The sequence below is a fragment of the Ornithorhynchus anatinus genome, chromosome 1, assembly GCF_004115215.2.
Source record: "Ornithorhynchus anatinus isolate Pmale09 chromosome 1, mOrnAna1.pri.v4, whole genome shotgun sequence".
Lineage (NCBI taxonomy): Eukaryota > Metazoa > Chordata > Mammalia > Monotremata > Ornithorhynchidae > Ornithorhynchus > Ornithorhynchus anatinus.
This window is the reverse complement of record NC_041728.1, coordinates 161,833,999-161,846,342: the sequence shown is the minus strand read 5'-3', so window position 1 is coordinate 161,846,342 and position 12,344 is coordinate 161,833,999. Positions and strand designations below refer to the sequence as shown.

General features: G+C 44.5%; 1 long non-coding RNA gene across 1 annotated transcript in view; it reads right to left on the bottom strand.

The window, feature by feature from the left end:
* LOC103170156 overlaps positions 1-10,923 on the bottom strand; it is a 55,219-nt gene extending 44,296 nt beyond the window's left edge. The window contains exon 1 of the long non-coding RNA XR_003756839.2: positions 10,221-10,923. This is a non-coding gene — a long non-coding RNA (uncharacterized LOC103170156). The remainder of the gene's footprint in view (positions 1-10,220) is intronic.
* Between the last annotated feature and the right edge of the window lie 1,421 nt (positions 10,924-12,344).

The following is a 12,344-nucleotide window of genomic DNA, read 5'->3' as shown; positions in this document are numbered from 1 at the left end:
CAAGGCTTATAAAACACATCATAGTGACTGATAGTTAAGCAATCTTCTAGTGCAAAAAGCTGAAGTGTCATAAAACTGGTGTTCTACTCCCTGCTCTACCACTGGCCCATTCTGTGACTTGGAACATGTCAACTGGCTGAGGCTCAGTGTTCTTATCAGTAATATGGAGATAGGATATGCTTACTGGCAAGAGCATGGGCTTGGGAGTCCGAGGATGTGGGTTCTAATCCCTTTTCTGCCACTTACCTGCTGTGTGACCTTGGGCAAGCTACTTAACTTCTCTGTACCTCAGTTACTGCATCTGTAAAATGGGGATTGAGACTGTGAGCCCCACGTGAGACCACCTGATTACCTTATAGCTATCCTAGCGCTTAGAACAGTGCTTGGCACATAATAAGCACTTAACGAATACCATCATCATTGTTATTATTACTGTAACTCACAGGGCCCTTATGAGGATCGAAGATAAATTGCTGAAATAGTGATTTGGTAGCTTAAGGAACTTTTTGCAAATTACAGCTCATAGTTAAATCCTGAATATAGTCAAGGATCTCCACTCTGTGGTGCAACTGGTTAGCACATTCGCTGTTAACACAAAAGGTTGGTCACCCAGGGGTGTACCCTTTGGTTTTTCCCCTTCTAGACCATAAACTCACTGTGCACAGAGAATGTATCTGTTTATTGTTATATTGTACTCTCCCAAGCACTTAGTTCAGTGCTCTGCATACAGTAAGTGTTCAATAAATATGACTGTATGAATGAATGCAGGATTGGAAGCTGGCCCAAATTTTGTTCCTACAGAGGCTGCATATTGTCCCTTCATGCAAAGATATGCCAGAAGAAAACCAAATCCAAAAGACTAGAATGTCCTTTAGAAGACATGTATATCTGTAATTTAAAATATATCTAATTTATCTATTTATTTCTATTCATTCATTCATTCAATAGTATTTATTGAGCGCTTACTATGTGCAGAGCACTGTACTAAGCGCTTGGGATGAACAAGTCGGCAACAGATAGAGACGGTCCCTGCCGTTTGACGGGCTTACAGTCTAATTGGGGGAGACATTACTAATGTCTATCTCCCCCATGAGCTTATTATGAGCAGCAATGTGTCTGTTGTTATACTGTATTCTCCTAAGCACTTAGTAGAGTGCTTTGCACAGAGTAAGCACTCAATAAACATGACTGAATGAAAGAAGATTCACACCCAGTCCCTGGCACTAGCATGGCATTGCAATTCAGATCATGCTAATGCTTGATAAAGTTAGGACTTATCTCCTAGACCCTATCCAATTCCAAGAGCAGGGCTACCAGTACTTAACCTCAGCTGGAAGAACAGGACCATAAATAATTTGGAAACACAGTCAGTGCAGCTCAAGAAATCCCACATTAGCTAACAGGCTAAGTGAGGAGAAGAGAAGGCAGGGGAACACTCCGGCAACTGGTCTTGGATGAGCTGAAATAAGAGATAGGCAGAAGAAGCCTTTTAAATACACTGATGCTCAAACAATATGGATTAGTGACTGAAAATGGAGATGGGTGAAACTGGTGTACAGCAATCAGAAATGGAGTGGCTGTCTTGGAGCAGGGATTTTGAAAATATTGTGAAACCAAAGAGGAAAATAAAGGGCCAGATCTTGTGAGGAACAGCTACAAGCTTGTGCCTAGCTACAATCCTTCCATGCACTCAAGGGAGGGAGGATGAACTCACAGTCAGTCACATTCTTACTCACTGATAAAATACACACCCTCAATACAACAAATCTTTAAACATGAAGACTTTATCATCTTCCTGAAGGCAGTCAGGAGTTATGATCAGTCTCCCTATATCTATTCCTGCTTCCTAGCAGTCTCCCAAGAGTTCTACCATCTGCTTTATAAATCTACTTCTGCCTGCACTTCTGACCCTCTCTCCTTTCACCTTCCAAAATGACTCACTCCTTCCCTCCCTTACTGCCATTTTCAACTTGTCTCCAACCTTTCCTTCCTCTTAAAAAATAGTTTCCCCATTTAAAGGAGAAAAAACCCACTCATGACCTACTCCCACTCCTCTCCAAACACCTTTAATGGGTCACATACCAACACTGCCTTAATTTCCTCTGCACCAACTCTCCTTATGATCCTCTAAAGTCTGGCTTTTGACAACTTCACTCCAAAGTCACCAATGACCTCCTTATATACATGACCAAAGAACTATACTCTATCTTGATCCCTTCAATCACGCTGTGGCTTTTGACATTGTAAACCACTCCTGGAGTAGATGTGATTTGAAGAAGGGGAGAGATGTGATCAGATGGATATGAAGGAGGAGAGAGTGCCAAGCAAAAAGGAGGGCGTGAGCAAGAGGTCGGTAATAGCAGAGATGAAATGAGAGAGAGATGAGAACTTGACTTGGGGAATAGGTTTGCTTGAGAGAAATGAAGAATGCAAGTTGAAGGGTAGTAAAAGAAAAAAAGTGGAAGGAGGGAGGGTGAAAGCCAATTGAGTGGCTTAAAAGCAGGGGTCAGGAGTTTCTGTTTGATGCAGAGAGGGATAGAGAGACTTGGGAGGTTTTAGAGTGCTGGGAAGAATAATATTCTTGAAAAATGATCAAGGCAGGAGTGAGAAGCAGGTCTACTGTATTTTTGACCTCTCTAATTGTAACTATTTTTATGTTTGTATCCCCCATCAGAGTGTAAGCATTATACTTAGTGAATTGTCCCTCATTCTGTACTCCCTAAGCACCTAAAACAATGGACCACACTAATTGGGCATTCAAATGCAACCCTTCCTACTGAAGAGTGGAGAGACTTGTGGGGGGTTGGTAGGGACTGGGGGGAAGGTACAAGAGATCAGTGAGAAGGCCAATGCAGTAATCAAGCAGAAATTTATTTAGTTATTAGTTTAGTTTATTTAGTTTTACCAACAGGCAAGGGAGTGACACATACATACATACACACACTCACTCCACCACCCAAGGGTCCAATACCAGTCTGTGGTCAAAGGAGCCCATTCTGCCGATACTTCTTCTTTCTGCTTCCAAGGGCTGCTGCTTTTGAGGACTGTTCTCCTGCTGCTTCACTGCTTGATACCTCCTGTGGATGCTTCAAAGCAACCACCTTTTATGTGCCCTGGTGGGGGGGTGGGGGGTAGCTGTGGCTCTACGTGGCAGTCAGTGACTGGTCCAGGCCCATTACTGGGAAGAACAAGGATGGAAAGCCCAGTCTCCTACCATGCTCCACCCCCACAGGCCCACAGTCACCTGACCTCAAGTAAAGCCCATCAGTGCCTTTGCAAAGTCTCTCCCTTGTTGTTGTTCGTGGGATCACAAACAGCCACTAACAAGGCAGCTTGTTGTCGTCTCACCATTTCTTTAAAACAGACTGGATATGGGGCAGTGTGAGGGAGGAATCAAAAATAATGCCAAGATTATGGACTTCAAAGACAGGGCAGAGTTGTCGATTTGGAGGAAACTAATGCCAAGCTCACCTCCTAACTGTACCCTGATCCCTCATCTGCCTGTTTCCCGAGCCTGCAACTTCCCCCTCAAATCCACCAGACCTCAGTCCTTCCCACCTTCAAAGCCCAATTCCAATCCCACCTCTGCCAAACCTTGCCCCATTAATTCCTGACCTTGAGTTATATTAACCCAAAGGCCAACCCCTGCATGTAGAGAAGCAGTGTGGGTCAGTGGAAAGAGCATAGGCTTGGGAGTCAGAGGTCATGGGTTCTAATCCCACCTCTGGCACTTGTCAGCTGTGTGACTCTGGGCAAGTCACTTCACTTCTCTGTGCCTCAGTTACCTCATCTGTAAAATGGGGATTAAGAATATAAACCCCACGTGGGACAACCTGATTACCTTCTCTCTCCCCAGCATTTAGGACAGTGCTTGGCACATAGTAAACATTTAACGAATGCCATTATTATTATTTACTCATACCCTCCCTCAGCACCTGTGTATGTATCTGTTCAATTATTTATTCTGATTCCATTATTTGTAAATAGTTTTATGCCTGTATCTACCATTTGGATGTCAACTTCCCTTGGATGGCTAACCTGTCTTTTGCTCTTTCCACCCAATTACTATTATTCCCATTGCTAATTCACCTAAGACTTTTCCCCTCCTCATCACCCCAACTCTCTCCCTTTGCTCTACCCCACTCCCTGCCCCACAGCACTTGTGCATATATGTACATATTTATAATTGTAATTCTATTTTTATTAATGATGTGCTTATATTTAATTCTATGTATTTATGATGCTACTGATGCCTGTTTACTTCTTTTGATGTTTGTCTCCCCCATTCTAGACTGTGAGCTCACTGCAGGCAGGGATTGTCTATTTGTTGCTGAATTGTACTTCCCAAGCTCTTAGTACAGCGCTCTGCACACAAAAAGGGCTCAATAAATAACTGAATGAATGAACTTTTGCTTTGGTTTTTCAAAAAAAAAAAGGGTGTATGCTGGAGTTGTTTTTTTAGTACTGGTGATGGTTGTGATGGCTAAACCATCATACTCTCTCTCACCCAATCCCTCTACAATCACTGACATATATTGTGAGAAAGCCATTCTGGATTAAAGGTGCGGTCCATGGATTTGGAGCAAGATATCTCTTCCAGCCCAACCCAGACACATGTACTGATGGATTCCAGGCTGATTTTTACAATGTTGCTAAGTACAAAACTCACTCAACCACAAGTACTATTGGGATCTTTCAAATTATACAGGAGAATGTTATTAGGCATGGCATAATTTTTTCCCCCATTTTCTTTTTCGAACAAATCTGGGGGGAGTCCCCATGCATATTGTTTTCCTACCCTTGGGAAATATACCCCTCAACCTGGGGAAAAGAAGAAAAAAAGCCCTTTATAATAGCTGGTTAAAAGCATGAGCAGAAAAAAAAAATTCCTGAGCCACATAGGCTATTCAAATCTAACCGTCATAAAGCAGAAGGAAAAACAAAAACACAGCTAAGAGAGAGACACACAGAATAAAATATACAGGCTCAGTATTTTCCTCCGGAATATTGGAAATTTTATTGCCCTGCAACATTTTGCTAACTATCCTGGGGTAAAAGTAGGTTGCTTTCCCCTTCCCGTGCCTGGGAAGTGGGACTAGCAGCTGGCTTAGTGGAAAGAGACCAGGCTTGGGAGTCAGAGGTCATGGGTTCTCATCCCGGCTCTGCCACTTGTCAACTTTGTTACTTTGGGCAAGTCACTTCACTTCTCTGTGCCTCAGTTACCTCATCTGTAAAATGGGGATGAAGACTGTGAGCCCCATGTGGGACAACCTGATTACTTGTATCTACCCCAGGGCTTAGAACAGAGCTTGGCACATAGTAAGCACTTAACAAATACCATAATTATTATTACTATTATTACAGTGCTTTGTCCATGATAAACACATAACAAATAATAATAATTATGCTATTTATTAAGTCCTTATTACGTACCAAGAACAGCACCAGAAAAAACTCCCCACCCACAAGGAATTTACCTTCTAATAGGGGAGATGAATGTCAAGCTGCATATTCATTTATTCAATCATATTTACTGAGCTTTTGCTGTGTGTGGAGCACTGTATTAAATGTTTGGGTGAGTACTATATAATAAGCAGCAAGCGCTTAGTACAATGCTCTGCACATAATAAGCACTTAGTAAATATGATTGAATGAATGAGTAGAGTGTTGTCTCTAACATGGGGGTCCTCTAGACTGTAAACCCGGAGTGGGCAGAGATTGTGCCACTTGATTGCTGAATTGTACTTTCCAAGCACTTAGTACAGTTCTCTGCACACAGGAAGCGCTCAATAAATACGACTGAATGAACAAATAGGATGCTGAGTGCTGAAGGAGTCTCTACCATCTGAATGCAATAGTCACCACAGCACCTGCAGAATGAACAGCTCCCACTTATTTGTTTCTTGCGTGATGTTCTGCTGCAGCTAGAGGAAACCTGCTTACATTTTTTGTTCATTCCATCAAACAGGAAGCTCAAGAGTTAAGAGACAATTCTCAAGATGAATAAATGAAGAAAGGCATTGGAAAATACATTTTTTGTGAAAATCCATTCCCAGGCTAATTGTTTCTTATCAGTTATAATAAACAAAAGGAGTATAAAATTCCTTTAGACCACCAATAATGTTTTTCAGGTATCGTTGAAATCGATTAAATGCTTTTGTTAATGAACCAAACACTTCACAGTAGAAAACAAAATGTGCATCATGTAGCATAGACGAGAGGTGTTTGAGTAATAAATTAGAACTCCCAACTTCTTGAGCAAGTGGTCCTCTAAGAGCATTACTTTGTCACCTGGTAAGCAACTCCTACTGTTAGAAAAGGAATTGTTTCTTCTTCACATATGACAAAGCTGAACCTCAAGTCTTCAGAAATGGATTCATCCCTCAAGGGTGAGGCTGCGGCAGGATCCTGTCTCTTGGAATTACTCACCCTGCAGACGGATTTCAGGTGGGCCCTCACACCAAATGCATCTTTCCTCATCAACAATTTAAAAAAATCATCGATCCCTCAGTAGCCACCTGGCACTTTACAGAACCTAGAGGAGGAGGTAGACCTTGTCCAGAAGGAAATCTGTTTTCCCACACAGTAACGAACGAGCAGTTTGATTCAGTTCAGCCATATCAGGGTTAAAAACAAAATGCATTTGAAAATTTGATTGTAAAGTGAGGAATTCAGCAGAATACACAATTTCTTCCTCTGCTTTTCTATAAAATATATTCCGGATAGGGGATTTGCTTCCTTGTTCGTAAAGCAAAATATGAGAAGTCACAGGGCAATTAAGCAACGTTCAATTTCCTTCAAAAGAACCTGTGTTCGAATCCTGAATCCTGTGCTCTTGCCACTAGTGATTCCATTAGAGAAACTACAATACCTCTGCCAAATATTGGTTAACAAAATCCAACACATCCTTGATAGACAGACCTCTATGGCATCTTCCTAACACTTTGATTTGGTATACTATGTGGCATAGAGAAGCAGCGTGGCTCAGTGGAAAGAGCCCAGACTTGGGAGTCAGAGGTCAAGGGTTCAAATTCCAGCTCTGCCACTTGTCAGCTGTGTGACTGTGGGCAAGTCACTTAACTTCTCTGGGCCTCAGCTACCTCATCTGTAAAATGGGGATTAAGACTGTGAGCCTCACGTGGGACAACCTGATTACCCTGTATCTACCCCAGCACTTAGAACAGTGCTCTGCACATAACAAGCGCTTTACAGATACCAACATTATTATTATAAGGGAAACTACATCTTAGATTCAATTGTATTTGAGTGCTTACCATGTGCAAAGCACTGTACTAAAGTTCCTACAGAGAACAATATAATAGTAGACACATTCTTGCTCACCACCAGCTGCACCTCAGTAAACATATCCCTTCTACTTTCCCTGCCGTATTAGGCAGGCAATGCCGAAGCCCTTCTCTCCAGTGGGTTAGTAACAGAGTGCTAAACACGACAGCTGTCTCACCAGTGTCTGTGACCCCAATATGCTGGCTGTCTACTTATATAGCACACTTAGGAACCCCACCCCTCCAGGACATGCACATGGATTTCTGCCATGGTGTTTCTAGCTTGCTTTGCACCAAACACTCTCACCTGCTCCCTCCTGCTCAAAGACATTCACTGTTAGACATCTGCTGGGAACTTGGACTGCAGATTTGTAGACAGAATAAGTGATAAGATATCCAACCATTATAATTGAGCTGAAATGGTGTGACCAGAGGTAGGGTGGATGGGGAAAATATTTTAGGACACCCTGAAGTAAAACTTCAGAGAGTGGACCATTTCTGTGAAATGTGGTGACATCAAGTAGCCAGCAAAAGAACACCAACTAAGCCATGCAGCAAAATAATTGGAATGTTTATCATTAACTAAGAGTGTGAACAATTGTGAGCAAAAAAGAGAGAGAGGAAGTCAACAATTTAAAACAAAGAGTGTTTAAAAATATATATGTGGAAAATATTTGCAGGTGTTTGGATTTTTCCAACCACACCTATGTATATAGCTTGCCAAAGCATTCCCCTCATTTATAAGACAGAGATGTATTTTCTTTTGAACAACTGCTAACTCACTGCACGGTCCCCCATGCAATTCTTTATCGTGCATTGCATGTCTAGACTCAGTGGGGTCTGCTGCTCCATGATCCTTTAGCCACACTTGCACTAATTATGAAGATTCTGCCAGTCATAATTCACTTCTCCAAATACATTCCAATCTTTCTACTTTAAATTCACCATTTTAACAAGTGAAATTCCTGACTCCTATAAAATCTTGGTATTTGAGCACTTCCTGAGAAGAGAGCACTGTACTACATTGCTCAGGGGAGTACATACAATACACAAGAGTGCAGACAATCACTGCCCACGAGGAGTTTCCAGGTTAGAGAAGGAGGTTAAGGAAGGAAGCCAAGTGTCCAGTTCTGGGTGTCTCAACCATGATGAGATCACATTCCATGGCAAGTTCTAGGGCAATACCAGCCAAGGCTGATGATTTCAGGAGGGAGGAAGCCTCCCCTGTGATCTATTAAAGCTCTCCTCTGAGATTAGGAAATAAGCAAGAGATTACTGAATTCACATACCAGATTTCAACACCAGTGGGGTGCCCAGTCTCGATTTAACAGCATTAGGAGCAAGGCTCACACCGAAGTCTGTTGAGCCTAAACTCTTGCCGGCATTAATCATCCAGGAGAATGCCAGTCAGTGAGACGATGAATTCTCATTAGTGGTCTTTGGCTCATTAGCAGGCCATCCTTCAATGATAATGGACTGCAGAGGTCAACAAAAACCTCAGAAAGAATTTGCCTTAATTTAAAAAAGGTGGACAGTTGCAGGGAAGTCAAGAGATACAATTGGTTACTCTCCACCTCCTTCCAACAAAAGCCAATATGGACAGCAAATGCATTTCTAACTGTTAACAAGATAGGGTGGGTTTTTTTTCCACGCTGCCTAAGAGAAAATGCAAAAACAGGGTACTGAGAACAACTTTGACAACATTTTTGCCCTTTAGTCTTACTAAAGAGAAAGGAGTCAATACTCTGATAACTGCCAGAAATAGCTGCCAGCTTTTTAAAGACATACAGGGACTTATTTGGTCTTTAGAATCAACTCATTTTACTAGACTAATATTATACTGCTCTGCCAATGTTCATAACACATTATTCCAGGACACCATTTCTGCCTGGACCTACGCTCCCTCAGCCCTCAGGCATTTTCACATGCCCTGTTATGAAAGGCTCATTAAAACAAAAGGAATAAGAGGTGATTAGATACTTCCGTAAACTCACCCATTTCACAGTTATAATTGGTAACAGTTTTCCAGTATTCATCTTTGGGGGTTCCAGAATGGACACTAGAGTTAAGCTAAAGAATTACTCAAGTCAACCCTTCAAAGGTTGAGGGCATAGTTACCCAACACCTTGATGTCTTCTAAAACGATTTCTTGGAAGTGAGCATTCATCCATGAAGCAGGTGCTCCCCAGAGAAATGCCTGAGATAGACAGGGGCGGGGGGACTCTAAAGCCATAATCTCCTTGAAACAAACTAGACGAGCCTTATCAACTGGAGGAGAAATGCTTCCTTGCAGTATTCCTGAATATATATTTACAAAGTATACTGCAGAGAAGCATTAAAGTGAAGTGCCAAAGCAATCCCAGGCGTGTCTGGAGATTTATAGTTGGTGACAGCCACAGTAACCGGTGAACAAATTGATTCTTGCACGAAAGATAAAATTAAAAAAAAAAAGCACCAGAAAATGAGAAAAACAAGCTAAGCTAGCACATACATGTGCATGCACATCTGAACATCAACATTTCAGAAGACAGCAAAGTTATTCAAATATCATAAATGAAATTTCACATAGTCTTATAAAGAGGAAGAGCCCGAGAGTGGATGGGCTCAAATAAGCACACAAATTCCATTTATAGGAAAGTCCAGCCAAACCCCATACTCTGCTCTCTTCCAAAGTCTCAGGTGACAGCGTTTCTTTCCAGTTCTTAAAATATCCAAGAAATAGTCAACTTAGGAAGTACTTACTCCCACATCAGCAGCCGGTTCTGTGACACTTGACTCACACTGACCCACGATGACTACGTACCGGCACCGGCCACCTCTCTGCAACCCAAAACTCCCTGGCCTGACGCTTTTCCCCTTTTCAGCTTTTCCCTTCTCCACTTAAGCTTTCCATTTTTGAGTAGGCTGGCCTTTTTTCTGACAACTGTTGGTCCTTACCGGTTCCAGCAGATGAGATGATCCTTCCCATCTCCTTCCCACCCCAAGGGGAGCAGATTTTCGGCTGGCCCCTCGTCGTCCCACATCTGCGCCTCGGGAAAGTTGTGCCTGCAATTGCAGGTGGCCTTTGGCTTAAGGGCGAGCGAGTCTGGGAGGTGGAGGGTTTGTCCCAGCCCTCTCTGCACTGACCACCCGCAGGATGCTCCCAAGGGCGCTTAGCAAGGTGCGAGGAAGGACCAACGGAGCGGACTGTGGCTGCCCGGGAGAGGGAGAGGGAGGAGGGAAGGAGGGAAAAGATGGGAGATGGCGAAGTTGGGGCTGGACTTTCTGGCAGTGGAGAGCGACGGGGTCCGGGAGGAGGGAGGCGGTCCCGTCCAGTGGGTACGGTCACCTCCGGGCTGGACGTTTGGTCGGGACCCCCGAGGGTCTCCCCGGGAACAGGGCCGGCATGGCAGGACCCCCTCTCCCTCCCCTGGCCGGTCGGAGCTGCGGGGGGGCAGCGGCATCTCCCCGGGCAGCATCTCCCCGGGCAGCATCTCCCAGGGCATCATCTCTCCGGGCAGCATCTCCCCGGGCAGCATCTCCCCGGGCAGCATCTCCCCGGGCAGCATCTCCCCGGGCACAGGGGGTGTCCGAGGGAGAAGTTGGGGAAGCCCGGCCCAAGTTGGCATCAGGACCGGCCAGAGACACGTGCAGACGTCTCTCTGCCTCTCCCTGCCAAGGGATCCCTGTCTCTGGTCGGAGCATCTCTGCCGGGCGGGAGGGGATGAAGGGGGGGGGGTGGTCCCTCCCTCCGCCCAGGCCCCCACGTGACCCGCGGCTCCATGGCAACGCCACACGCCGACCAACCCCCGGGGCTCTTTTAAAGAGACAGAGGACCCTCCCTCTGCCACCCGGGACCGCACCCCACTCTCTCCTCTCCCCTCTCCATGGCGGGAGGGGGGGTAGGGGGGCCCTGAGTAGCCTGGGGCCCGGACCATCCCTTGCCCGGCTCGGGAAGAGAAGCCCCCAAACCAGAAGACATACAGAAAGTGCTTAGCACAGGGCTCTGCACCCAGTAAGCGTCCAGTAAATACGACTGAGTGAAGGAATGAAGGAATAAAAGCTTAACAAATACCATCGTTGGTATTATTAAAAGATATCCATAGAGTCTCTCCCCAGGCACCAACCCCACCAGAGCATCACTTGCCCAGCTCAAGAAGAGAAGTCCCCAAAAGGTATCCCCCAAACCAGAAGACATACAGTAAGTGCTTAGCACAGGGCTCTGCACCCAGTAAGCGTCCAATAAATACGACTGAGTGAAGGAATAAAAACTTAACAATACCATAATCAGTATTATGTGAGCCCCTTATTGGGAAGAGATTGTCTCTGTTGTCGAATTGTACATTCCAAGCGCTTAATACAGTGTTGTGTACATAGTAAGCTCTCAGTAAATACTATTGAAGGAATTAATTAATATCCATAGAGTCTCTCTCCAGGCACCAACCCGACCAGAGCATCACTTGCCCTGGTAGGGAAGGGAAGCCCCCAAAAGATACCCCCCAAACCAGAAGACATACAGTAAGTGCTTAGTACAGGGTTCTGCCCCCAGTAAGCACCCAATAAATACAGTTAAGTGAAGGAAGGAAGGAATAAGTGCTTAAATACCATAATAGTGTTGGTATTTGTTAAGCACTTACTATGTGCAGAGCACTGTTCTAAGTGCTGGGGTAAACACAGGGGAATCAGGTTGTCCCACGTGGGGCTCACAGTCTTAATCCCCGTTTTACAGATGAGGGAACTGAGGCACAGAGAAGTTAAGTGACTTGCCCACAGTCACACAGCTGACAAGTGGCAGAGCTGGGATTCAAACTCATGAGCCCTGACTCCAAAGCCCGTGCTCTTTCCACTGCGCCACGCTGCTTCTCTATGGATAAAAGATATCCATAGAGTCTCCCCGGGCACCAACCCGACCACAGCATCACTTACCCAGCTCAGGAAGAGAAGCCCCCAAAAGGTATCCCCAGACCAGAAGACAAACAACAAGCACTTAGTACAGGGCTCTGCACGCAGTGAGCACCCAATAAATACGATTGAGTGAAGGAATGAATGAATAAGCACTTCACAAATAAAAATAATAATAAT